The sequence below is a fragment of the Vulpes vulpes genome, chromosome 1 (genome assembly GCF_048418805.1).
Source record: "Vulpes vulpes isolate BD-2025 chromosome 1, VulVul3, whole genome shotgun sequence".
Lineage (NCBI taxonomy): Eukaryota > Metazoa > Chordata > Mammalia > Carnivora > Canidae > Vulpes > Vulpes vulpes.
The window spans coordinates 149158806-149184453 of record NC_132780.1 but is presented as its reverse complement, the minus strand read 5'-3'; the positions used below and the strand labels follow the sequence as shown (position 1 = coordinate 149184453).

Genomic DNA, 25648 nt, shown 5'->3' with positions numbered 1-25648 from the left:
TTTAATGATCTTTTGAGATGCTTCCAGATTTCTTGTTGAAACAGTGATATTTTCTATTGCTAACACATTTGGTTTGAGTTTTCTGTAACTTCAAGCTGAAAAACAGAACCAGGGGGCAGGGAATATCTTTAGGGATTCTTGGGACGACCCCCAGCTAAATGATGGTGGGGCCAAAAGTAAGGCAGAGGTAAGTAAGGACAGAGGAAGAGATAGATTCAAAAACAGGGATGAAAATCAGCAAACTTGGTGGACGTTAGGTGTGGGACTGAGGGAGACGTGGGAAGCCCATGACTTCCTTTTAGCCACCAATCCCTTAGATTCTTCAAGCAAAATATCAATTGTGTCCAAATATGTCTTAAGGAGGATTTAGGGATGACAGTAGATCTCCATTTTATACCAATTAAAGCTCAATAAATCTATTGAAATCTATTTTGAAGGTTCAGAGTTCATCTGTGCTTTCATGAGATTTTCTTGGCCATATCTAGGCATTATTTTATACTGAGTCCTTGGTGAGAAATAAACTCTACAAATATATCATGATTGCTGGGACAAAATAAGCTCTGAATTACAGGACCTGCTTAAAAAATTTTGGGGGGGAGATGTACTTGACATTTAATATTACATTAATTTCAGGTATACAACATAATGATTTCATATTTGTATATATTACAAAACTGTTGACCACAGTAAGTCTACTTAACATGTATTATCACACATAGCTGCAAATAGCTACAAATCTCTCTTGCAATGAGAATTTTTAAGATCTACTCTCCTAGCAACTTTCAAATATACAATACAGATTTATTTATTTATTTAAAGATTGTATTTGTTTATTAATGGGAGACACAGAGAGAGAGAGGCAGAGACATATACAGGGGAGCTCCCTAGGGGGAGCCTGATATGGGACTTGATTCCAGGACCCTGGATCACAACCTGAGCGGAAGGCAAACGCTCAACGACAAAGCCACCCAGGCATTCCTACAATACAGTTTCATTAACTGTACAGACACCATGCTGTGTATCATTTCCCCCCTACTTATGTATTTTATAACTGGAAATTTGTAGCTTTTGACCTCCTTCACCCATTTCAATCACACTCCACCCCCTGCCTCTGGCAACCACCAATCTGTTCTCTGTATCTATGAACTTGTTTCCCTTCCCCCTCCACAACTAAGATTTCACATATAAGTGAGATCAGACGGTATTAGTCTTTCTCTGTTTGACTTATTTCACCTAACATAATACCCTCAAAGTCCACCCGTGTTGTCTCAAATGGAAGATTTCCTTCCTTTTCTTATGGCTGAATAAAAACCTGCTTTAGAAGTAGTTTCTAAACCACATTTTATTTTATTTTATTTTATTTTATTTTATTTATTTTATTTTATTTTATTTTATTTTATTTTATTTTATTTTATTTTATTTTATTTTATTTTATTTTATTTTATTTTATTTTATTTTATTTTATTTTTTATTGGAGCTCAATTTGCCAACATACAGCATATCACCCAGTGCTCATCCTGTCAAGTGCCCCCCTCAGTGCCCATCACCCGTCACCCATCCCCCCGCCCACCTCTCCTTCCACTACCCCTTGTTCATTTCCCACAGTTAGGATTCTCTCACGTAGAACCACATTTTAAGGAAAACTTGGATTTGATGTATTTGTTGAGGGTTTGGCAGCAGACTGTTCCTGAAAGGCCCCAGCTCCAGTGTCTGAATGTTGACCCTAGCTTTATTGACGATCCTCCCACAGCTGGGTCTTTTTGTTTATCATCTCAAATGATCTCTAGTTTTTTTCTTTTTTTAATATTTTATTTTATTTCATGATAAGTGTACTCTTTAATCTCCACCCTCTTTTTCTGCCATTCCCCACCCACCTCCCCTCTGATAACCATCAGTTCTCTACAGTTAAAAGTCTGTTTCTTGGTTTGTCTCTTTTTTTTTCCTTCGCTCATTTATTTTGTTTCTTAAATTCCACATATGAGTGAAATCGTATATTTGTCTTTCTCTGACTGACTTATTTCACTTAATATTATACTCTCTAGGTCCATCCATGTTGCAATGGCAAAATTTCATGTTTTTATGGCTAAATAATATTCTTCTGTGTGTGTGTGTGTGTGTGTGTGATGGTGATGGTGGTAAGGACCATTTTCAATTAAATGCCAACTATTTTACACATATTATCTCATTTAAACCTCACAATAACCTAGTGAGGTAGGCATTACTCTCTCCATTTTACTTATGAAAAATTAGGCTCAGAGATATTAAACTACTTCCCCAGTTTGCATAGTTAGTAAGTGGTTAAGCTGGGTTTTGAAACTACAACTCAAAGGCCCACTTTCTTCATTGTACAATTACAGTAACTGAGGAGATATAAGGAGACATTAAGCTAATACAAGGCAATGCAAAGCAAAGCCTATGCCAGGTTGGGACATACTAATACATATTTCACTAAGCATTAATTGTACTATACTCTGCAATATATAGCGATGCTTGCCATATTGGATAATGCTGAGTACTGTTAGGGCACACAAATCTGTATTAAGGTAAAATGAATCCTGCTTCTTCTTTTTTCCTTTTATCTCTCCCTCCTTCCTTCCCTTCTCTTTAGAGGATGTTCCTGGGGCATCTGGGTGGCTCAGTAAGTTCAGCATGTGCCTTCAGCTCAGGTCATAATTCCAGGGTCCTGGGATCAAGTCCTGCATCAGGCCCCCTGCTTGGCAGAGACCCTGCTTCTCCCTCTCCCTCTGCCTGCCACTCCCCCTGTTTGTACTCTCTCTCACTCTCACTCATTCTCTCTCAAATAAATTTTTAAAAATCTTAAAAAAAATTTTATAGGGGAAGTTCCCTTTTGCTTCATATCTATTCTCCTGATTTTAATTATTTTGTTAAGAAATGATATTATATTAAGTTCCAGTACATTTTAAAAGAAGATTAATTTATCCACAGTTTTGCAACTCTAATGCACATTATTTTCCTTGTTCTATGTTCCTTTCTGTCTTTGCACATGTACATATACATCCTTATATATTTGTAACCAAAGAGGAAATGGTTGAGTATTCTGATTCTTTTTATTAATTTCCTAAGTATTGCATTACTTCTTTTTTAAATTTCATAGTATAGGCTTAGTGCACAAAACTTATGAAAAGACAAAATGTACATATACACACACCCCTCGTCTAATTTCACAACCCAAAGATAACCATTGTTAGTCATAAAAATGTATATGCCTTCATATCTTCCTACACCTAATGGGGTTAAAAGCTGACATTCAGGAAACACTGGGATGGAGCAGAAATATGATGACTAAGACATACACATACAGTGAGTGCTATTTTACTATTAGGCTCTGACCTAATGCACTCCACATTTGATCCTCACAATAGGGTCATGAGAATAGGTATTATGGTTCCATTTTACAGACGGAGAAACTGAAACACAGAGAGGAAGTAATTTACCCCAACCTACACAGTAGCAAGGGCCAGAGCCCTGGTTTGAACCCAGGAACCTAACTCCAAAGGCCAGGCTTATAACCACCACACTAATGCCAAGCCAAGCTCTTAGCAGACCTGGTCTGTGTGACCATGTCAGGAGGAGCTTCAGCAGGGACTGGTACTTTAGCTGTCCTGAAATGTGAGGAGCAGGTATCCAAAGGGGGAGTTGGAAGGCAGATGGAAGAGAGAATTTTAAGACCAAATGGCCTGTGTCAAGGCAGGAGGGCCAGGAGGTGGGAAAGAAATTCTAAAAGTGAGAGTGTGGGAGTGAGGGAGGAAGAGTGACCAAAATGAGGCTGGACAAAATGGGCGACTCAGAAGGGCTTTGTAAACTCTGTTCAAGAGCCTGAACTTCACCCTGAAGGCAACAGTGACTCACTGAAAGGGTTCACTGAAGGGGTGTAAGCCAGAAGATGACATAATTAATTTGCTTCTTAAAAAGACCCCTTTGAGGGACACCTGAGTGGCTCGGTTAGTTGTCTGACTCTTGATTTCAGCTCAGGTCATGATCTCAGGGTCATGGGATAGAGTCCTGCATTGCCAGGTTCTGTGCTCAGCAAGGTGTCTTCTTGAGATTCTCTATCCCTCTCCTTTTGCCCCTTCCCCTACTTGCTCTCTCTCTCTCTCTCTTTCCCTAATAAATAAATCTTGGGACACCTGGGTGGCTCAGGAGTTGAGCATCTGCCTTCGGCTCAGGGCATGATCCCACAGTCCTGGGATCAAGTCCCACATCAGGTTCCCTGCATTGAGCCTGCTTTTCCCTCTGCTTATATCTCTGCCTCTCTCTGTGTGTTTCTCATTAATACATAAATAAAATCTTTAAAATAATAATCATAATAATAAATAAATCTTTAAAAAAGTTTAGAAGATATATGTTAAATTATTAATGGATGAAATAAAATGAAGTCTGGAATGCGCCTTGAAATATCGTTGACAATTGTTGAAGCAAGGTGATGGGTACGTTGAAGTCTATTATATGTTAGAAATTTTCCATTAGAAAAAGATAAATTATATCCCTGCCATGTGCCAGATATTATCATTAGCCATGGGTACTTTCATCCCTGCCCTGAAGGAGCCCATAGTCAACAGGGGGAAAGCAACTATTAAACACATGAGGTCAAAATAATGATAGGCTAGAGGATGTACAGGATTGCTAAGAGTTGGGAGGGGAGAATATTTCTAAGCACAAGAAGTAACACATGCAAGAGTCCTGGGGCTAGAGGAAAAAGCTAAAGTACAGTCAAGAAGAGTCTGCAAATGACCCAGTTAAGGCAGCGGGGAGTATGCTGACAGCAAAGAAAATATGATAAAGAGAATGGGGAGATAGCAATCTAAATTTGTGAAAAGGACTATATAGTGAATTCTGTTGCAACCCAAGTTCTGTAAGACCAGAAAATCTAGCTGAGTTATTCTAGCACTGGGTGAGAGGAGCTTAGCTGCCTTAACTGGGTATTACTTCTTGTGCTTAGAAACACTCTCCTCCCCATCACTATTTTCCTGGTCTAGTAGGGAACCCTGGGGAGCCTGGGAGCTGTGGGAGAGGCTGCTCCCTACTGAGGAACACCCCCTTTGGGGAGACCGGCCTGTCTCAATATTTAAGCATTTAATATGACAGGTTATCTGGCAATCACTTCCTTGTTATGACCTCCTCAGACTAGCAGTGCCTGTTCCTTCCAGAAAATGGAAGGGAGTCAGCACTTTCTCCAGGTTAGGCTCTTCCTTATACCATTGCAAAGGAGTCCAAGATGGTGGAAGAGTAGGAGACCTTAGTTTCCTCTAGTCCTAGGAATTCAGCTAGATAGCTATTAACCAGAGCTCTAAGAAAAGAATAGCTGCAATTCTACAAACAGAAAATAAACCACTTTCTGCAAGGCAGGTGCAGAGAAGTGAATCTGGGGTGATATATGGGAAGATAAATCACAGAGGCGGGGTGGGGTGGGTGGAACCTGTGTAAACCCTACCAGAAAGTGATAGAGCAATGGAGTGGCTAGAGACTAGGGAAACAGGAGTGACTGCTTTCTCCTGTGGGGCACTGAGGGGTGGGCCCCAAGCTTTCCCTCTGGGCATGGAGCTTGGTGAGGTTGCCATTTTCACTCTCATCCTCTAAGGCTGTGTGGAAAGCCTCCCGAGAATAAAAGCCACCTTCAGCAATCTGGAACAGATCAGTTAGCCTGGACCCTGGCAAGAGTGGTGCAATTCGATGGGGACGCAGAGGGGATGGGGGGCAAAGACAATTGAGGATCAATGCAACAGGGCCTCCCCTAGAAGATCAGCAAGAGCATCCAGCCAAGACCAAGTTTACTCATCATTGAGAACTGCAAAACTCCACTGCTAGGGGAATATAGCATATAGAATTCATGGTTTTTATTCCCATGATTCTTTAGTCTTAACATTTAAATTTTTTCTCTTTCCTTTTCAACCAATTTCTTATTTTATCACTCTTTTAAAAAAATCTTTTTTAATTTTAATTTTCATTTTTTAAGTTTTCATTTTACATTCTATCCTTTCATTGTATTTAATTTTATTTTTTTTGTATATCCCTGGACTGAAGGCAATGCTAAACTACTGAGCCACCGGGGCTGCCCTTTTCTTGTTTTTTAATTTTCATTTTTACAGTTACATTCTATCTTTTCATTGTATTTAATTTTTTTGTATGTATGTAAGTTTTTCTTTCATTACAATTTTGGGATCTAGTTTTCTAACAAATGGACCAAAATACAGGATCCAGTGTATTGCTGTATTCTGTTCACCTGTCTAATTATATTCTCTTATTTTTTATTTATCTTTTTTCTTTTCAGTTTCAGGCCTCTTCTGATTTGTTTAGTGTATATTTCTCTGGGGTCGTTGCCATTTTAGTATTTCATTCTCTCGTTTATCTGTTCTTCTCTGGACAGAATAACAAGATGGAAAAACTCACCTCAAAAAAGAGAACAAGAGGCAGTACTGATTACCAGGGACCTAATCAATATGAACATAAGTAAGATGTTGGAACTAGTTTTCAGAATAATGATTGTAAAGAGACCAGCTGGGCATAGGAGGAACTAGAGAATCCCTGGAGAAATAAAAAAGACTATAATCACGTTGAAATAAAAAAAATGCTATTAATAAGATGCAATTAAAACTGGAGATGTTTGCAACCCCGGTGGCTCAGTGGTTTAGCGCCACCTTGGGCCCAGGGTGTGATCCAGGAGACCAGGGACCAGTCTCACGTCTGGCTCCTGGCATGGGGCCTGCTTCTCCCTCTGCCTGTGTCTCTGCCTCTCTCTCTCTCTCTCTCTCTCTCTCTCTCTCTCTGCATCTCTCATGAATGAATAAATTAAAATCTTAAAAAAAAAAAACTGGTGACACTCACTGCTAGGATAAGTGAGGCAGATGAGAGAATTAGTAATCTAGAAGACAAAATGATGGTGAATACAGAAGCTGAGAAAAAGAGATAAACAACTACTGGAACATGAGGGCAGATTTAGAGAGATTAGTGATACCAAAAAGTGAAACAATATTAGAGTAATTAGGATCCCGGAAGAAGACAGAGACAGGGGGTACGCAAGGTAAATTGGAGCAGATTATAGCAAAGCACTTCCATAATCTGGGGAAGGAAACAGGCATTCAAATCCAGGATGCACAGAGAACCCCCCAACATCAATAAAATAGATCAATAAAATTTTTATTGATCAAAATCAATAAAAATATATCAACATCCCGACATATAGTAGTGAAACTTGCAAATCTCAGAGACAAAGAAAAAGTCATGAAAGCAGCTCAGGACAAAAGGTCTGTAACCTACAAGGGTAGAAACATTAAAGTCGCAGCAAACCTATCCACAGAGACCCAGCAGGCATAAAAAGACTGGCATGATATATTCACAGTTTTAAATGAGAAAAATATTCAGCCAAGAATACTTCATTCATCTGAATATCATTCAGAATAGAAGGAGAGATAAAAAGCTTCAAGGACAAACAGAAACTAAAAGAATTTGTTATGATCAACAAACCAGCCCTACAAGAAAATATTAAAAGGGATCCTATAAGCTAAGAGTGAGCCCAAAAGTAACAGACACCAGAAATAAACAGAGACAATACACAGAAATAGTGAATTTACAGGAAATACAATGGCACTAAATTGATATCTTCCAAAAATCATGAATGTAAATGAGCTAAATGCCCCAATCAAAAGACACAGGGTATCAGATTGAATAAAAAAAAAAAAAAGCAAAACCCATCAAAATGCTGTCTATAAGAGATTTATTTTAGACCTCAAAACACCTCCAGATTTAAAGTGAGGGGCCAGATGGGGAATTCTACCAAATATTTAAAGAAGAACTAATACCTTTTTTTCTGAGCATTTATGTTGATTTTAATTTTTATCAAAATAATACCTGATTTTAAGTTCAAATAGTTAAAAAGTCTTATGATGAAAAACTGCAAATAGCTGATCTGCCTTTTCTTAACTCCTACCCTTGTACTAGGGGAAATTACCCATGTCTTTTTTGGGGCAATTTTTCTTAGCATTCATTTCTGTGTTTCTGAATAATATGTTTATATTCCGTTTCTCAATTTATCAGTTTTAGATATTCCTGATTCATTTCCCTCTCCTCAGATAATTATATAAGGATTTTTGGCTAGTTATTTGTAGGCATTTACATTTCTATGACAAAACATTGTTCATTGAGGTACAAGGCTTTGTTTTTCCTAGAATTAATAATTACTTTATTTTTTTGTATTTGCCCAGTTTTCTGTGTACCCCTAAATAATTTACCTTACTGAATCTTTGCCATACACTAATTGATAATATTGCAAAGACACTACTTCTCATTTTTTCCTGTAGACCTCTGTATTAGTATTCTCCAGATAAACAGACTAGAATGTGTATGTGTGAGAGAGAGTGTATTTCATTTTTAGGAATTGGCTCACATGATTGTGGAGACTGACAAACCAAAATCTATAGGGTAGGCTGGCAGGCCAGACTCAGAGGATTGATATTGCACTTCAAGTCTGAGGGCAGTCTGGATATAGAATTTCCTCTTGAACTGGCAAATAAGAAGTCAAACTTCCACTCTTTGCAGATGACATGATATTCCATGTGGAAAACCCAAAAAGACTCCACCCCAAAATTGCTAGAACTCATACAGGAATTCAGCAAAGTGGCAGGATATAAAAATCAATGCATAGCAATCAGTTTGATTTCTATATACTAACAGAAGAAAGAGAAATTAGGAGTTGATCTCATTTACAATTGCACCCCAAACCGTAAGACGTCTAGGAATAAATCTAAGCAAAGAGGCAAAGGCTCTGTACTCAGAAAACTATAGAACACTTATGAAAGAAATTGAGGAAGACACAAAGAAATGGAAAAATATTCCATGCTTATGGATTGGAAGAACAAATATTGTTAGAATGTTTATGCTGCCTAGAGCAATCTGTATATTCAGTGCAATCCCTATCAAAATACCATCAACATTTTTCACAGAGCTGGGCCAAATAATCCTAAAACTTGTATGGAACCAGAAAAGACCCTGAATAGCCAGAGGAGTATTGAAAAAGAAAACCAAAACTGGTGGCATCACAATTCCAGACTTTACGCTCTATTATAAAGCTATAATCATCATGACAGTATGGTACTGGCACAAAAAGAGACAGATGGATAATCAATGGAATCAGAATAGAAAACCCAGAAATGGACCCTCAACTCTATGGTCAACTAATCTTCAACAAAACAGGAAAGAATATCCAAAGGAAAAAAAGACAGTCTCTTCAACAAATGGTGTTGGGAAAATTGATCAGCCACATGTAGAAGAATGAAACTGGACCATTTCCTCACATCATACACAAAAGTAGACTCAAAATGGATGAAAGACCTAAATGTGAGATAGGAATCCATGTAAATCTCAGAGGAAAACACAGGCAGCAACCTTTGTGACTTTGGACACAGGAACTTCTTACTAAACACGTCTCCAAAATGCAAGGGAAGCAAAGGCAAAAATGAACTATTGGGACTTCATCAAGAAATGAAGCTTCTGCACAGCAAAGGAAATATTCTACAAAACCAAAAGACATCCAACAGAATGGGAGAAGATATTTGCAAATGTCATATCAGTTAAAGGGCTAATATCCAAAATCTATAAAGAGCTTATCAAACTCAACACACAAAGAACAAATAATCCAAACAGGAAATGGGCAGAAGATATGAATAGACATTTCTCCAAAGAAGACCTGCAAATGGGCAACAGATACATGAAAATATGCTCCCCATCACATGGCATCGGGGAAATACAAATCAAGATCACAATGAGATACCACCTCACAGCAGTCAGAATGGCTAAAATTAACCACTCAGGAAATAACAGATGTTGGCCAGGATGCAGAGAAAGGGGAACCCTCTTACACTGTTGGTGGGAATGCAAGCTGGTGCAGCCACTCTGGAAAACAGTGGAGGTTTTTCAAAAAAGTTGAAAATAGAGCTATTCTATGGCCCAGCAATTAGACTACTGAGTATTTACCTCAAGATACAAATGTAGTGATCAGAAAGGGTAACTGCACCCCAGTGTTTAAAGCAGCAATATCTACAATAGCCAAACTATGGAAAAAGCCCAGATGACAGATGAATGGATAAAGAAAATGTGGTATATACATATATATATATATATATATATATATATATATATATATATACACACACACACACACACATACACACACACATACAATGGAATACTACTCAACCATCCAAAAAAATGAAATCTTGCCATTTGCAATGACGTGAATGGAACTAGAGGATATTATGCTAAGTGAAATAAGTCATTCAGAGAAAGACAGTTATCATATGATCTCACTCATATGTGGAATTTAAGAAACAGAGCAGAGGATCATAGAGGAAGAAGAGGAAAAAATAAAACCAGGCCAAATCAGAGAGGGAGACAAACCATAAGAAACTCTTAATCATAGGAAACAAACTGAGGGTCGCTGGAGGGGAGGGGGGTGGGGTGACGGGGTAACTGGGTGATGGACATTAAGGTGGGCAGGTGATATAATGAGCACTGGGTGGTTATTTGCAACTGATGAATCACTGACCTCTACCTCTGAAACCAATTATGCATTATATGTTAATTAATTGATTTAAATAAAGAATAAAGCATCTAATAGGCATATCAGAAATTGGCATTGAGGAATGAGCAGAGAGGCAGCATGGACTTTAACCAGGTTAGTCTTGACCTTATAGATCTTCATAATTTTCTCGTGCCTGTTTCACTAGGAAAATATTTTTGAATGTGTTACTTTGAGTACTTTATGTTTTCATTGTGCCTTCTTTGTGTGCTCAGGATACAATTCAAGCATTGTTTATTAGCTCCTCAAGGACATATCTTTAAGAAAAATAACAATAGTCAAGAATTTAGAAAGGAAGAACAGAGGGTTTGATGATATGGGAAAGGTCAGAATGCTATTATGGGCAATCTGAATTGTCCAATGCCAGGAGGAGTATATGAGCTTACACTAAAATTACTTTTTCTATTAAAAATGATGAATTAGTGTGGTTCATGGAGAAGTCAACACACAATTATACTGGACTTATACTTGTTAGGGTCACACATTCAGGGACTCCACTTAAGCAAAGCAAAGCAAATATGTCTGAGTGGTTGCGTGCCCCTTGTACCGCACTTGAACTAGCACTTCCCCGTGGGGAAACGGATCATCAATGCCTGCCAATCAGAATCGGGATTTACACCCCACAGCTGATTTCACATGCATTAGCTGGTTGTTCATATGAGTTACTTTATGACTGGGTGCCCGAGTAGCATGCTATTTTTCTTTCTTCTCTTTTCCTTTCTGCTCCTTCTTTGTAGCCCGCTCTTCTCTTTTATTCCTCTCTTCCTCCTTACCCTCTTTCCCCTCTTCTTCCTCCTCCTACTCCTCCTCTTTGTTCAATGTTTTTGGGACCAAAGGATGGGAAAGGTTTTTTATGAATAAAAGACTCAAAATTGCAGGACGCCTGGGTGGGTCAGTGGTTGGTGACTGCCTTCAGCTCAGGGCGTGGTCCCGGAGTCCTGGGATCTTGTCCCACATCAGGCTCCTTGCATGGAGCCTGCTTCTCCTCCCTCTGTCTGTGTCTCTGTCTCTCTCTGCCTCTCTTTGTGTCTCTCATGAGTAAATAAATAAAATCTTTTAAAAAAACAAAAGTCTTAAAATTGCAATCGAATCTAAATGTATAGGGCCTTTGGCATAGAAAGACAAGTGCATCTGGATTTACCTCCTAGACAAAGTTAAGAACAATAATGCCCTTTTCTTGAGCTGTCATGTTCCCAGTCTAACAGAGGATTTGCAAATTCCTTCTGTCTGAACAGTTTAACATTCCCCTGGGCTGCCTTGCCAATGACCTGTCCAAACTTTATCACACAGCTGTGTTTCTGCCATGTGGGAGGGTTCCACTGCTTTGATGAGTCTGTTTAAACAGCACAATGTTGAGCTTTATAATCAGGATCAGTCACTTTGTTACCACGATCCTAGCTTATTATCTAATTACTCTATACTGCTGAATTGCAAAATGGGAACCCTATGAGGGAAACACAAAAGAAAAATGAAGTGTGGCTTTTGAGATATTCAGTCATGCCATGTTATATGGAGGATGCTGAACTTTGAGCAAGTGCCATACTGAGCAGTGTGTTGGGTTAAAAGACTGTGACAACTTCTCTGCATTCTAGGAGCTCACAAGTTAGTGAGGGGCACAGAAACTGTAATTGCTGCAGGCTGTGAAAATTCAGTAGTTAGGAGTAACAAGGAGAAACTAGTCTGAATGTCAGGAGAACAAGGATCTAGTCCAGACTCCATTGCTAGCTGGCAAATCACACGCTTTCTCTGGGGTGCAGCATACGCATTACATACTTGGAGGACTAGCTGATTTCTCAGATGCCTTCTGGTTCTATAGCTCAGGAGTCTTGAAGGGAGAGCTGGGTACATCAATGGAGCACAGACTTAGTCTTTGGAAGGCACTTCAAGTCATCAAGTAGGATGCAGCATGAGAATCAGTAGTGGCTTGGAAGTATTGCCAGCATTAAGAGAACAAAACAAGAAATAAATAAAGCAGGCTTTCCCGTATACGGGAGAAAACTTCAGTTGTCTATAAGCTTCTTTTTTTTTCTTTTTAAGATTTTATGTATTCATTCATGAGAAACACACAGAGTGAGGCAGAGACATAGGGAGAAGCAGGCTCCCCAAGAGGAGTCCTATGTGGGACTCGATCCCGAGACGGGGATCACTCCCTGAACCAAAGACAGACACTCAACCTCTGAGCCACCCAGGTATCCCTGTAAGCTTATTTTTCTAACCAGATGTAAACCCCTTCAGGGTAGGGAGCAAATCAGACTTGTATCCCGCTCCTGACCGGCTGCCATTATTGCTTCATACGTGGAACTGCTCAGTGAGAGTTAATGGGGGAAGTTTGAATGAAACTTCTCGAGAAGAGGAAATGTGCTACATGTCAACCAGGAGCCAGGTGTCCAAGAAGAAAAATAAAGGTCCTTTGGAACCTTTAAACTATTTTGGCATATAAAAATTCAAATTTCACATCACTTTTCAAAAATATGACAGTTATGTAAGGACAAACACATTTGTGCTAAAAATTCAACGACAACAAAATCTTGCAAAGCTCTCTGACCAGAGTTCTGATGACTCAAACTGGGGCTGAAATTGTCCCTCCCCAAGTGTTGATAACTTGAATCCTTGCTTTGTAATGGATTTTGTGCTTTTGTACTCATGTCACTGATAGAATCAGGCAAGACCATTGCTGATTCTCCTAGTCACTGTGTCAGGAGCTCTCTGGCTCCTCCCATCTGTGTGTCGCTGCCTCTAGCAGCTTGGGGTAGAGCCGGTTCTCAGCTATGGCTGATTTTGCCCCTGGTTTTGTTTTGGCTTGTCAGGATGGAAGAGGCGCACTATGCTTCTAGCATCTCATGGGTGGAGGCCAGGCATACTGCTAAGTAAATATCCTCCAACGCAGAGGACCGCCTCTGATAACAAAGAATTACCCAGCCCCAAATCTTGATAATACAGAAAGCGTTAGAATAAACAACAGCTGTCAGACATCTTTGGCTGGTCCCTGTCAAAATATTTCACTTGACAACAATTCAGAGCATCCAGTCACACAGGGACACTCATACACAGTATTAATGTAATTAGAATTAAAATTTTACCAAAAAGATACTTACCCTTATTGTACATGATATACTATGATGTTTACTATTATACCGCATTTGAAAAATCTAATCAGAATCCACTGTGCTGATTTCCCAGCCCACTAATGCATCACAGCCTACAGTTGGCAAAACACTAATTTAGAGAATCTTTAAGACTTGAGGGTCAAAGAAAAGTGCGTTTAAATGCTAGATTCACCACTTAATTTAGGCTAGTCACTTAACCTCTATAGATATCAAAATCCTCAAATGTAAACTTGGATTAATAACAGAATCTAGGGGTTCCAGAGTGGCTAAGTTGGTTAAGAGCCTGACTTCAGCTTAAGTCATGATCTCAGGGTCCTGGGATGATGAAGTCCCAGGTCTGGCTCGCTGCTCAATAGGGAGTCTGTTTCTCCCTCTACCTATCTCCTGCTCATTCTCTCTCTCTCAAATAAATAAAATCTTTAAATAAAATAATAGAATATACCTCAAGTGATTTTATGGAGATGAAATGAGGATAAAAATGAGAACAATGCTCATTTTGTGGTAGACACTAAAAATGTTAGTTCCTTTATATACTATAAAGGTAATGCACTAACATCCTCTTTTTTAGATTATAAAATAAAATTTGCCCAGTAGTAGAAAAATATATAATTTCAATTGAAAAAAAAAGGATTGAGTATCCTTTTTTTTTTTTTTTTAATTTTTTTTTATTTATGATAGTCACAGAGAGAGAGAGAGAGGGGCAGAGACACAGGCAGAGGGAGAAGGCAGGCTCCATGCACCGGGAGCCTGATGTGGGATTCGATCCGGAGTCTCCAGGATCGCGCCCTGGGCCAAAGGCCGGTGCCAAACCGCTGCGCCACCCAGGGATCCCGAGTATCCTTTTTTTTTAAAGATTTATATTTATTTATTTGAGAGAGAGAGAGAGAGAGAGAGAGAGAGAGACAAATAGCAAGAGAGAGCATGAGCAGGGAATGGGCAGAGGGAGAGGGAGAAACAGTCTCCCCACCCACTGAGCAGGGAGCCGACATGGGGCTCAATTTTAGGACCCCACGATCATGACCTGAGCCAAAGGCAGTTGCTTAACTGACTGAGCCACCTAAGTACAGGTTGAGCATCCTTTTCTATGGAGAGAATTTAGACGGTTTTGGCAACAGATGAAGATGAAGGCCCAGTTAATACTTTTGAGCAAGTGTGGCATGACAGCCAATGAACAGAAACTGACTGCTCCCATCTTCCACTCCCTGTGAGTAAGGTCTTTGGATTTCAGTGCCCCTCATCGGCTCCCAGGGCCAGCACCTATGTGAGATCATGGCGGCCTTGGTTATGCCCTCAGAGTGAGAAGAAATGGCAACCTGAGCCTGGTATGGTGCAATTTCATGATGATGGCCACTGATGGGTGAGAATTTGAGGCACAAAGCCCTTCATGAGACTCCTCCAACCCCACTGTGAAGAAAGCAGACACTTTACTCTTCTGTTTGGATGCATACCATAAAGTACAGTTTTACTTCTGGGTTTCATTTGTTCAATGGTTATCCATCCATCCATCATCCATCCATCCATCCATCCATCCATCCATCCATTTAGGTTTAGGGAAAACAGGAGATGGGATCATGATGGGGAAGCCCAAACTTCACTACTTCAATAGATAAAGCAGAATGGAGTCCATCCAGTGGCTTCTGGCTGCAGCTGGAGTGGAGGTAGATTCTAAGTTAAGTAATCTGAAGTTGGATACTAAATTGACTGTATCAAAGTACTTTTATCTCATAAACTAAGAGACTTCCACACTAGATGGTAAGTGAATAGTTTTCCCTTAAATAAAAATATCCACATATTGAGAAAGAAATGGACTGATTTGACCGAATGGAAACTTAAGTCATCTTGCCCATGAAAGAGTACATGAACTAATTTATTTATTTATTTATTTATTTATTTATTTATTTATTTATTGAACTAATTTTATTTTTTTAAATTTTTTTTTCATGAACTAATTTTAAAGGAATCAAAAGACACAGCAACTGATCCAGTGTGTGGACCTCATTTAGATTTGTGTTTCAACAAACTATAAATATTTATGACACAAGAATTATAAACTTGACATTTGCTTGAATATTAGATGATATTAAAGAATTTTTGTGAATTTTTAGGTATAACTTTAGGTATATTATTGTGGTTATTTTCAAAACAGTTCTTATGCTTCAGAAATATGCATAACAATATGTATAAACTTTAAAGAGCAGAGAAAGGGACCCCTACATAGAAATATCTCTCATAATCTGCTTTAAGTGCCATGAACATTATGAGGCTGGTTACAGATCAAGTTCGGCTGCCTGTCATTTGAAAGGCAATACTCAGGAGATAGGTTTTGATTGGAGAGGAATATGAGCTTTATTCAGGAGGCTGGCCACTGGGGAGAAGTTGGACTCCTGTCCAAAAGCTAACTCTGAGATTTCTAAAGGGATTTTTAAAGGACTGTAAGGTAGTTAATCAGTAAAGGGAGTGCAATGGACTGCAACATTTCTTGATAACAGGTAGAGTCCGGGATAAAAACGTTATCTCAGTGTTGAGGGTTGTGCGAGGGGGTCTGGTTCCAGTTTTGCGACATGCAACAGTAACTGTTCTTTCTGCAAAGGATGGCTAAGTCTAGAGATACACAAAGGGAGGTTACTAAAATCATTTGCGTGACCTAAAAAAAGGAGAACATTTTGATAAAAAAAATTGCTAGGCTAATCAGAAAGCCAAGGCAGCTTCAAAGAGACTTACTGGCCTCTGCAGCCCAGGAAAGCTCTGGTCTTTCCGTCCTCAAGGACAGTGATCTGTCTTCTACAAATCCAGGGATTTAGATCAGCAAGTAAGGATATATGTTAGCTTGAAGCAGGTTAACCCTTTAGACTGGCAAGAGTGCTGTTGCAGACTTCTTTTGGAACTTCCCATTTGGAATGGCAACTGGTTGGCAGCCTTGTTGTAGTCTCTTCAGACATATTCCTAAAACCTCCATGATTTTATAAATAAATTGATACAAAATGATAAAAGATTTCTCATGTACCTAGATAGTTAAGTCTCATGTACCCATGGATACATACATGGTTGGATAAATGGCATAGCTGCCCAAATGAGTATGATTACATAAGGGGGTGCAGTCTATGGATAGAGCATACTGACAGAGTTTCCCAAAGCTGATGAACTACAAAGCCAGGAGGACATGGAAACATGACTCCAGGTACTCAGGCCCAAAGGAGCTGGATACACCCAACAGCTAGAGCCAAGGGACAATGAGCCTGAGGGCCTAGAGTAGAAGGCTTGGAAGCATGCAAAGGCAGATCCTTTGGGTTCTCAAGTTCCAGAAATTATAAAGATAATGACCAGGAACCTAACATATCAGTCAGCTACATGAACTGGCCATTTGATGAGGGTTAGCAGAAGCTGGTTCTCAAGATGTCAGGGTTACCTTTAACATTTTGATACAGGACTAAAGCAGCCAGATTTAGTCAATATGGCAATAATACCTGAGGGATCTCCTCTCTATGGCAATACCTGGGGGACCACATGATTGAAATTTATATCTTGTAAGGAACTGTTAGCAGTTACACAAAAATTACACAGTTAACATATGTCAGCAATTCTGCTACATCTACACTCAGGAAAATGAAAAAAATCCTCCCAAGAACTTGTTGACAAAAGTTTATAGCAGTATTGCTCTTAATAGTCACAAAGGTGAACAAATAAAATGTCCATCCAACAATGGATAGATGAGCAAAAGATGGTTTTATCCATACAATGGAGTATGATTTAGCCAGATAAAGTACTGATGTGTACTACAACATGGATGAGCTTTGATAATGTACCAAATCAAAGAAACCAGACACAAAAGGACACATTTTGTATACTTACGTGAAATGTCCAGACATTCAAATCCATAGAAACAGAAAGTAGTTGAGTGGTTGCCTGGGGCTGGAGGGGCCAGGAAATACAGAGTGGCTATCAAGGGTACTGAATTGTCTTTAGGGTGATAAAAATGTTCTGGCATTAGAAGGTGATGGTTTCATAATTACCTAAAAACTACTGCAAAAATATTTTTAAAGGTGAAAATTATGGTATATGAATATATTTCAATAGAGCTTGTATTTTTATAAGTAGATTAGAAAAACTGGTTTGAAACAAAAGAAAAAGAGATCCCTTATAATATGCACTGGTTGTGACTGTATTAAGAATTTCGCCATTTCAGGGGATATTTTAGGTGAGGTCTTGAGAAATGCAAACAAGGCCAGAGTTGGGCAACTGTATGTGGACAAGGTTGTGGAAAATAATTGGAAAATCTGCCGATGTTTGGTATAAATGGACCTGGGTGGTGTAACAGGACAAGAGAGGAAGGCACCATGACTGGGATGGCTGTGCCAGGGACTCTCTCTAGAGATCACTTAGATGGCAGGTTTTAGCCACACGAGTCACACTACATTTGTGCACAGAACACATCACCACAGATATGGCAAGTCCCGGGTATGGTCCTAGGGGTACTTACAGGATTGCACCAATTCCTTTGTGACTCTGGACAGGTCACCAATGTTCTCTGTCCCTCTCTTTGGTCATGGGTATAATGAAAATTTTAGACGTAAATCTACCTTGATAGGTTGTTCTTGAATGAAATGTTCAAATCGAGTAAAAATCAGAGCTGGATGACTGGCATATAAAAATGCATTCGGTGGGATTTGAACTACTTTGCCACTTCCTGATGCCCGTTCTTGTACATTTTTCAGCTATAAAATCAAGGTGAGGGCAGCCCGGTGGTTCAGTGGTTTAGCGCCGCCTTTGGCCCAGGACCTGATCTTGGAGACCCAGGATCCAGTCTCGCGTCAAGCTCCCTGCATGGAGCCTGCTTCTCCCTCTGCCTGTGTCTCTCTCTGCCTCTGTCTCTCTGTGTCTCTCGTGACTAGATAAATGGAATCTTTAAAAAAATAAAATAAAATAAAATAACATAAAATCAAGGCAGAAGACATTTGACAATTTGCCCACTTTGTCTTTCAGGATAGATATGTACACAGAAGGTATGGCAGATTTGAATGGACTGATCATGGTTTTGCCTCTATGCCCACCTGATCAAAAAGATCAGATTACCCTGATCAGAGCGAGAACAACAGATCATTATCTCCCCGTATTTGAAAAAGTAAGTGGACTGTTGGGTACTTTGGGGCTGTGGACTTAGAGCATAAAGAAAGATGGTGCCTGGAATTGCTCAGGCATTGATTGTCACTTCAGAGCCCTTCCTGAATACTAAGGCAGCATGAGTATGACTCTCAAAGCATCTTATAAAAAACTGACTGTGAGGAAGAATTGTACCAGTTATACCCAAGTTTTAGTTTTCCAGCAAGACTCTCTCCAGAGTTAGCTCCTAGGGGCTGGTTGAGGCTCAGAATCTTGTCATGCCAAGGGATGAAGTGGATGCTTCCCCGTGAAGAAGAAATTGTCTTTGCCACGAGAAGGACCCAGGGCTCAGCATCAACCTCCACATCTCTATTCCATTATGGTTTCTGTCCTCGTTTTCTCTGGGGTTTTCCTTATCCCGGAGTGTCCCTCTCCTTCCTTCATACTTCTGCCTGAGCAGGTCTCCTTCCTTCTGCTTCCTTTCCTCCACTCCTGCTCCTAATGGCAGACATCACGTTTCTCTGGGCAGAGTCTCCCTCTCTCCCTGTTCCTCTCTCTGTGGGCTGAATGACTGTTTTGCCTGGTCTCATGGTTTACCTTTCTATATTTTCTGTCTTCCATTCCAGGGCAGTTTTGCTATATCTTCATGGTCTGTCTGGAGACTGTATGTGTGTCGAAATGTGACAGACACATTCCTCTTCCCTGTGTTGCATGAGAGCAATGAATCCGTAGGGTTTATGTGTAGGGAAGGAGGCAGGGGGACCTGAAACTGAATAGAGTCTGAAAGAAAGATGTCTTTGGGGGAAAATGGTATTAAGCTGTGTTTTCTTCCTCCAACCTTTGTGTCTCACTGGGTGTCATTTCCCAGCCTCCCTGTGGTGCTGATGGAGGGGACTCAGTGGTCCTTGCTAGGAACATTTCTGATTCCCTGGCTTGTGCTGATGACGGGGCTGGTCTTTGGCTCCATTCTGAGTCTGTGTCTTTGTGCCTTGCAGGCCCTGAAAACCAGAGTCAGCAATCTCCCCACCGTGAAGAAGTTTCTGCAGCCTGGCAGCCCAAGGAAGCCTCCCTTGGATGAGAAAAGTTTAGAGCAAGCAAAGATTTTCAGGATCAAATGAAGCAGGAATGGATGCCCAGCACATGCAGGGCCAGTCTGCTGAGGTTTTCCAGCAATGAGGTATGTTACCTAAATCTAAATCCTGGCTATTGTGAGGCAGGAAAGCATTGCCAAGGTTTAGTGATAATTAAATAATAAAACTCCCATAAGCAGATTGTAGTATAATTTATTCTTTTTCATTAGGATCAAATATAAAATCAGATTTTCAATTCTTCTATCTCGTCTCTTTCTTGAATTAAAAATTAAATGACAAAGGAAAACAGGTTATGTGGTCTCCTTTAATCTTTGTAGGAATTGTCATATTAACATTTGTCACCTAGCCTCTCAAAGAGTTGAGTGTAGAAACTCATATCTGACATTCTCATATACCCACAGGAAAATAACTACCCCTCTGGGTAACAGCATAAAGAAATGTTCATGTTTCTTCTAGGGAGCCATTTTTCTTCTAACGATAAAAATGTTTTTGGGATGCATAGGTGGCTCAGTCAGATCAACATCTGACTCTTAGTATTCCACATATGAGTGAAACGATATGGTATTTGTCTTTTCTGATTGACTTTCTTCACTTAGCATTATACCCTCTAGATCTATCCATGTTGTAGCAGATGGCAAGATTTCATTCTTTTTTTATGACTGAGTCATATTCCATTGTATATGTGTGTGTGTATATATATATATATATATATATAATATATATATATATATATATATATATCTTCATTCTTTTTATCCATTCATTTATCCATGGACACTTGGGTTGCTTCTATACCTTGGCTATTGTAAATAATACTGCAATAAACATAGAGGTGTATATATTTTTTATATTAGTGTTTTCATGTTCTTTGGGCAAATAACCAGTAATGGAATTACTGGATCATATGGTCATTGTAATTTAAAAATTTTTTGTATTATTATTATTATTTTTTGTAATTTTAAATTTTGAGGAACCTCCATACTGTTTTCCACAGTGGTGGCACCATACTATTCCTACCAACAGGGCACAAGGGTTCCTTTTTCTCCACATTCTCATCAACACTTGTTGCTCCTTGTTTTTTTTATTTTAGTGATTCTGACTGGAGTGACGTGATATTTCATTGTGGTCTTGATTTGCATTTACCGCATGATCAGTGACATTGAGCATCTTTTCATGTGTCTGTTAGTTATCCATATGTCTTCTTTGGAGAAATGTCTGTTCACATTTTCTGCCCATTTTTAAATTGGATTATTTGTTTTGTGGGTGTTGAGTTGTATAAGTTCTATATATATATATATTTTTTTGGATATTAACCCCATAGCAGATGGATCATTTGAAAAGATCTCCTATTCAGGAGGTTGCCTTTTTATTTTGTTGATTGTTTCTGTTTTGTGCAAATTTTAAAATTTTGATATAGTTCCTTGCCTGAGGAGACATATCTAGAAAAATGCTGCTAAGGCTGATATCAGAGAAATTATTACCTGTGTTCTCTTCTAGGATTTTTATGGTTTCAGGTCTCACATTTAGATCTTTAATCCCTTTTGAGTTTATTTTTGTGTATGGTGTAGGAAAGTGGTCCAGTTTCATTCTTTTGCATGTTGTTGTCCAGTTTTTCCAGCATCATTTGTTGAAGAGACTCTGTTTTTCCCCACTGTGTATTCTTGTCTCCTTTGTTGAAGATTAATTGACCATATAATCATGAATCTGTTTCTAGGCTCTCTCTCTTCTATTCCATTGATCTAGTATGTCTATTTTGGTGCCAGTACCAAAAAAATCATTTATTATCTGTCTGAAATTCACATTTAATTGGGTGCCCTGAATTTTATCTAAAACACAATATAAACAGTATCCCAGAGATCTGTTTTCCATTTACTGACATTAGCTCCCTGCTAGGCTCATGTTAAGGGTTTTGCATCCTTGGTCTTGGCATCCAATTCGTGAAAACCTCACAATTCCTCCCAAAAGCCATACCTCACCTACTGACAGAGAGAGTCCAATCAGTCTGAAATTGTTTGTTTAATCTTTTAATTGCCAACCTTGAAAAGGAACATATTAACTAGTTATTTCATAAGAGGATGATGACTTGTCATTTCCTTCTAATCTAGCTTGGGAGCCAAGGCCCTGAACACTGTGGGAGTGACTTTTCTTTCACTGAACTCTATTGGCCCCTAGTCAGAGAGGAGGCATTACTTACTGTCAAAGAGCTTATAAACGCATAAGGGGTTGGCACGGGAGCTGCTGAGCCTCGTGGGAGAGAGACTTTAGTGAGGTAAGTACTGCTTTCATAAATCTTTAGACATTGTCTCACATCGTCATCTCTAGGTCACCAGAAAACTACTTTAAAATGTGTCCTTAGCCCCAGGAAAAATCTATTTTATACTCACATTGTGCATTCTTGATGTGTTTAAGGGACAGATCAAGAGTTGCTTATTCAATTGCTGTTAGATAAATTCAATGCTGTTGGATACATTGCTTTACAGAAATGTAAAAATGAAGAGATTTGAAATCTAGGGCAGGAGAATTTAGATAGAAAAGAATTAATGATATGAGGGGAAAAAGAATGAAACCATTTCAGCAATCTGAGACTATGGCCAGTGCAAGAGAGAGTGTAGGTGTTTGTGCCAGCCTTACTTTCTCTGTAGGTATGGAGGTTCCCCTAATGTGTGTTTTGCTTTCTGTAGTTTCAGTTACCCATGGTGACTACAGTCTGAAAATATTAAATGGAAAATTCCAGAAAGAAAAATATTCATGTTATAAATGCACATCACTTTTATTACAGCCTATTTTTATAATTGTTCTATTTTATTATTAGTCATTGTTGATAACTTCCTACTGTGCCTAATTTATGAATTAAACCTCATCATAGGTATGTATGTATGTAGACAAATCATAGTATATATAGGGTTTGGTACTCTCCTGGTTGCAGGCATCCACTAGGGATCTTGGAACATAGCCATGCAGATAAGGAGAACTATTGTAGTCAACACACAACAGTTGTGAATTATGATCCTACAATGCTATGTAGCATGTGAAAACTAAAAATTAAGACTTAGTATAATAGAAAAAATTTAGTGTGAATGTCAGCAGAACCAGATTCCAAATCTCGGCTCTGACTAGATAGCTGGCAAGGCCCATTCTCTCTCTAGGATTCAATCAGCTCATGTCAAACATAGAGAAGGGCTGGAGCAGTGTTTCACAACCTTAGTACTATTGACATTTTAGGCGGGCTTATTCTCTGTTATGGGGAGCGGTCCAGCTGATTGGTATTTTATTTTTGTAATTAATAAATATTTATTATAGAAATGCACATTTAATTAGTTTTAAAGAATGTGCTTGACAATGGTGTTAACACATGTATTTCCTCAAATTTGGAAACTTCACACCTTTAAAATATTTACAGTGATAGTTTATTTACAAGTTTTACAAGAAATAGTCACTTCATCAATACTGTTGATACAGTTTACATTCTCACAGTTTCTTTCCATTTCATTCAGTACTTCTAGAAAGAGCACAGTGTGGGGGTGAGGTTCCATCCTAGTGCCATTGACAAACAGCCCAAGAGTAGAATGATAAGTGCCAATGGATAACAAGAGCATGACTGTATTTTCCAAAATGGCCATGCTCTCTATCCTGGAAAGACTACATAGATACAGTAGGCAATTGCAATTTCAAGTGTAATATATTTCCAACTAAATATCCAATAAATGTGTGTGTTAGGATAACAAGGTTGATGAAAAATAGGCAGATAAAATGCAGAATGACTAGTAGTAGATAAAAGGCATTCAGAGGCACATCAAGCACGGCCTCATGCCACATCAGAGGCATCTCCTCCCAACTGATGTGTTAACACCCTCCCTTTTGTTTGTTTGGTTTTTTTTTCCCTTCTGGTTTTGACAAACCAACAATGTCTAGCCTTCAGGGTGCTCGGGAGCAAAATAATCCCCATTTAAGAATCACTTAATGATTCTTACATGAATTCTCTTACTCCCAAGCTTACATGAATTCTCAAACTCCCAAACTCAGGAAGTCTTTTTTTTTTTTTTTTTAAGATTTTATTTCTTTATTCATGAGAGACACAGAGACAGAGACACAGGCAGAGGGAAAAGCAGGCTCCATGCAGGGAGCTTGATGCAGGACTTGATCCTGGGACCCCAGGACCACACCCCGAGCCAAAGGCAGATGCTCAACCACTGAGCCACCCAGGTGTCCCATGGAATCAGAATGTTAGAGTCAACAATGTGCTGCCGCAGTGTTCATATTCATGGGGAAAGACAGGTTTTGTACAGGTGAGACTAGAGGCATAGTGACATCACTGTAACAATCCAGGAACCCTGTAGGTATAACAGAATCCACGGGAAAACAGTACCTATGGCAGTACCTACTGACATGGCAATGAGGAAAAGCACTTTGCAAGGTGCTAAAGAGAGCAGGGTTGACAAGGATGAGGCATGATCCTACTTTGAAGGGCAGGAGGGCAGATAAGTAGAGGTGGGAGAGGGATTGAGTATGTCAGGCTGCCCCTGGAGGAGGGATCCAGCCTGGACAGAAGGCTCAGTATCTTTGGCTTACAGCCTGGCAGCCTTCACCTTGCTATGGCTTGCTTGGCCAAGAGAATCATGATTTGGGGGTTGGGACCAATTAAATTGGAGTCACTACTGGGCCCTTTGTGTGCTGCTGTTGTCTACAGACCTTTTCGGGCAAGAACCAAATAATGCTCCTATCTCCTTCCCATGCAGCCATTGTTTCCTTAGTACAGGACAGTGCTCAATGATGTTAGTCAAGAAAGTTGGAAGGAAACTTCTTGAAAGCAGGAAATACATTACACATCAACCAGAAACAAAGTGTTAAAGGAGGTTCAGTGAAATAGCTATTACCAGGTAAGGAAGAGGATGTTGGAGAGAAGCGATCATTTTCAAGTGTTGACAGTGAGACTCTGCACTAGTGCTGTTGCCTAGTGGTGCCACTCACAGGGCTGGAACTCATGGAGGAGCCTGGAGACAGGATAGACTCCAGAATGCCTGGGTTGGGGAGCTGGTAGGGTGGGGGTGGACCAGAGGTGAGAGACACTGGGGGTTGCATGTGGTAGGGGCAGAACCAGAAATCTGCTGACATCTTGAGGCTACCAAAGGTGGTGTTTCATGATGCCAGACCTCCCCGAACCTTCATCAAAAGTCCTGCAATTCGGGTTAGCACACAGTCAATGTCACCGTGTGAAACTGACTAACCAACACAAGCCAAATCAATGATTGTATGACTCTGTGAAACAACATCTGGATACATGTGAAATCTGATTCCTACTGGAGCGCTCTGGGTCAAGAGATAGATAGATACACAAGGTGATTGATAAATAGGCAGATAGATGAGATAGATGATAGATAGATAGATAGATAGATAGATAGATAGATAGATATAGATGATAGAGATAGATTGATAGATGATAGATAGATAGAGATAGAAGAAAGATGTGCGCTACCCAATGTGCTCAGAGACCCATCTTCTCCCAGGAACAGGGATCCCTATTATGAGTTTTATGTACACGATCTCACTGCACTTCTCAACAGGCCTCAAGAGTAGATGTAACTATCTCTGTTTTTAGAAGAGAAAATTGATGTGCAGACACTTAACAACCTGGCTGAGATTATGTACTCTGAAGCAGAGGAGTTGGCATTTGTCTCTAAGGCTCCCTTCTCGCTCTCTAATCCACACACTGTGATTTAGGGCCACATCCAGTGACAATAACTCCTTTCATCTACTACTGGAAT

The 25648-nt window shown here is 39.5% G+C and overlaps 1 protein-coding gene across 4 annotated transcripts in view; it reads left to right on the top strand.

The window, feature by feature from the left end:
- Positions 1-25648, top strand: part of LOC112914067 (glutathione S-transferase A3) — a 55011-nt gene that overhangs the window by 14331 nt on the left and 15032 nt on the right. For 2 of the 4 annotated variants that reach the window (XM_072733880.1, XM_025991059.2), the window contains 3 exons: positions 18679-18817; positions 19791-19972; positions 21992-22155. The gene's annotated coding sequence lies outside the window, so the exon portion shown is untranslated. Of the gene's footprint in view, positions 1-18678; positions 18818-19790; positions 19973-21991; positions 22156-24622; positions 24764-25648 lie in introns of those variants that run through there. The other 2 variants (XM_072733891.1, XM_072733898.1) reach the window with 2 other exon arrangements.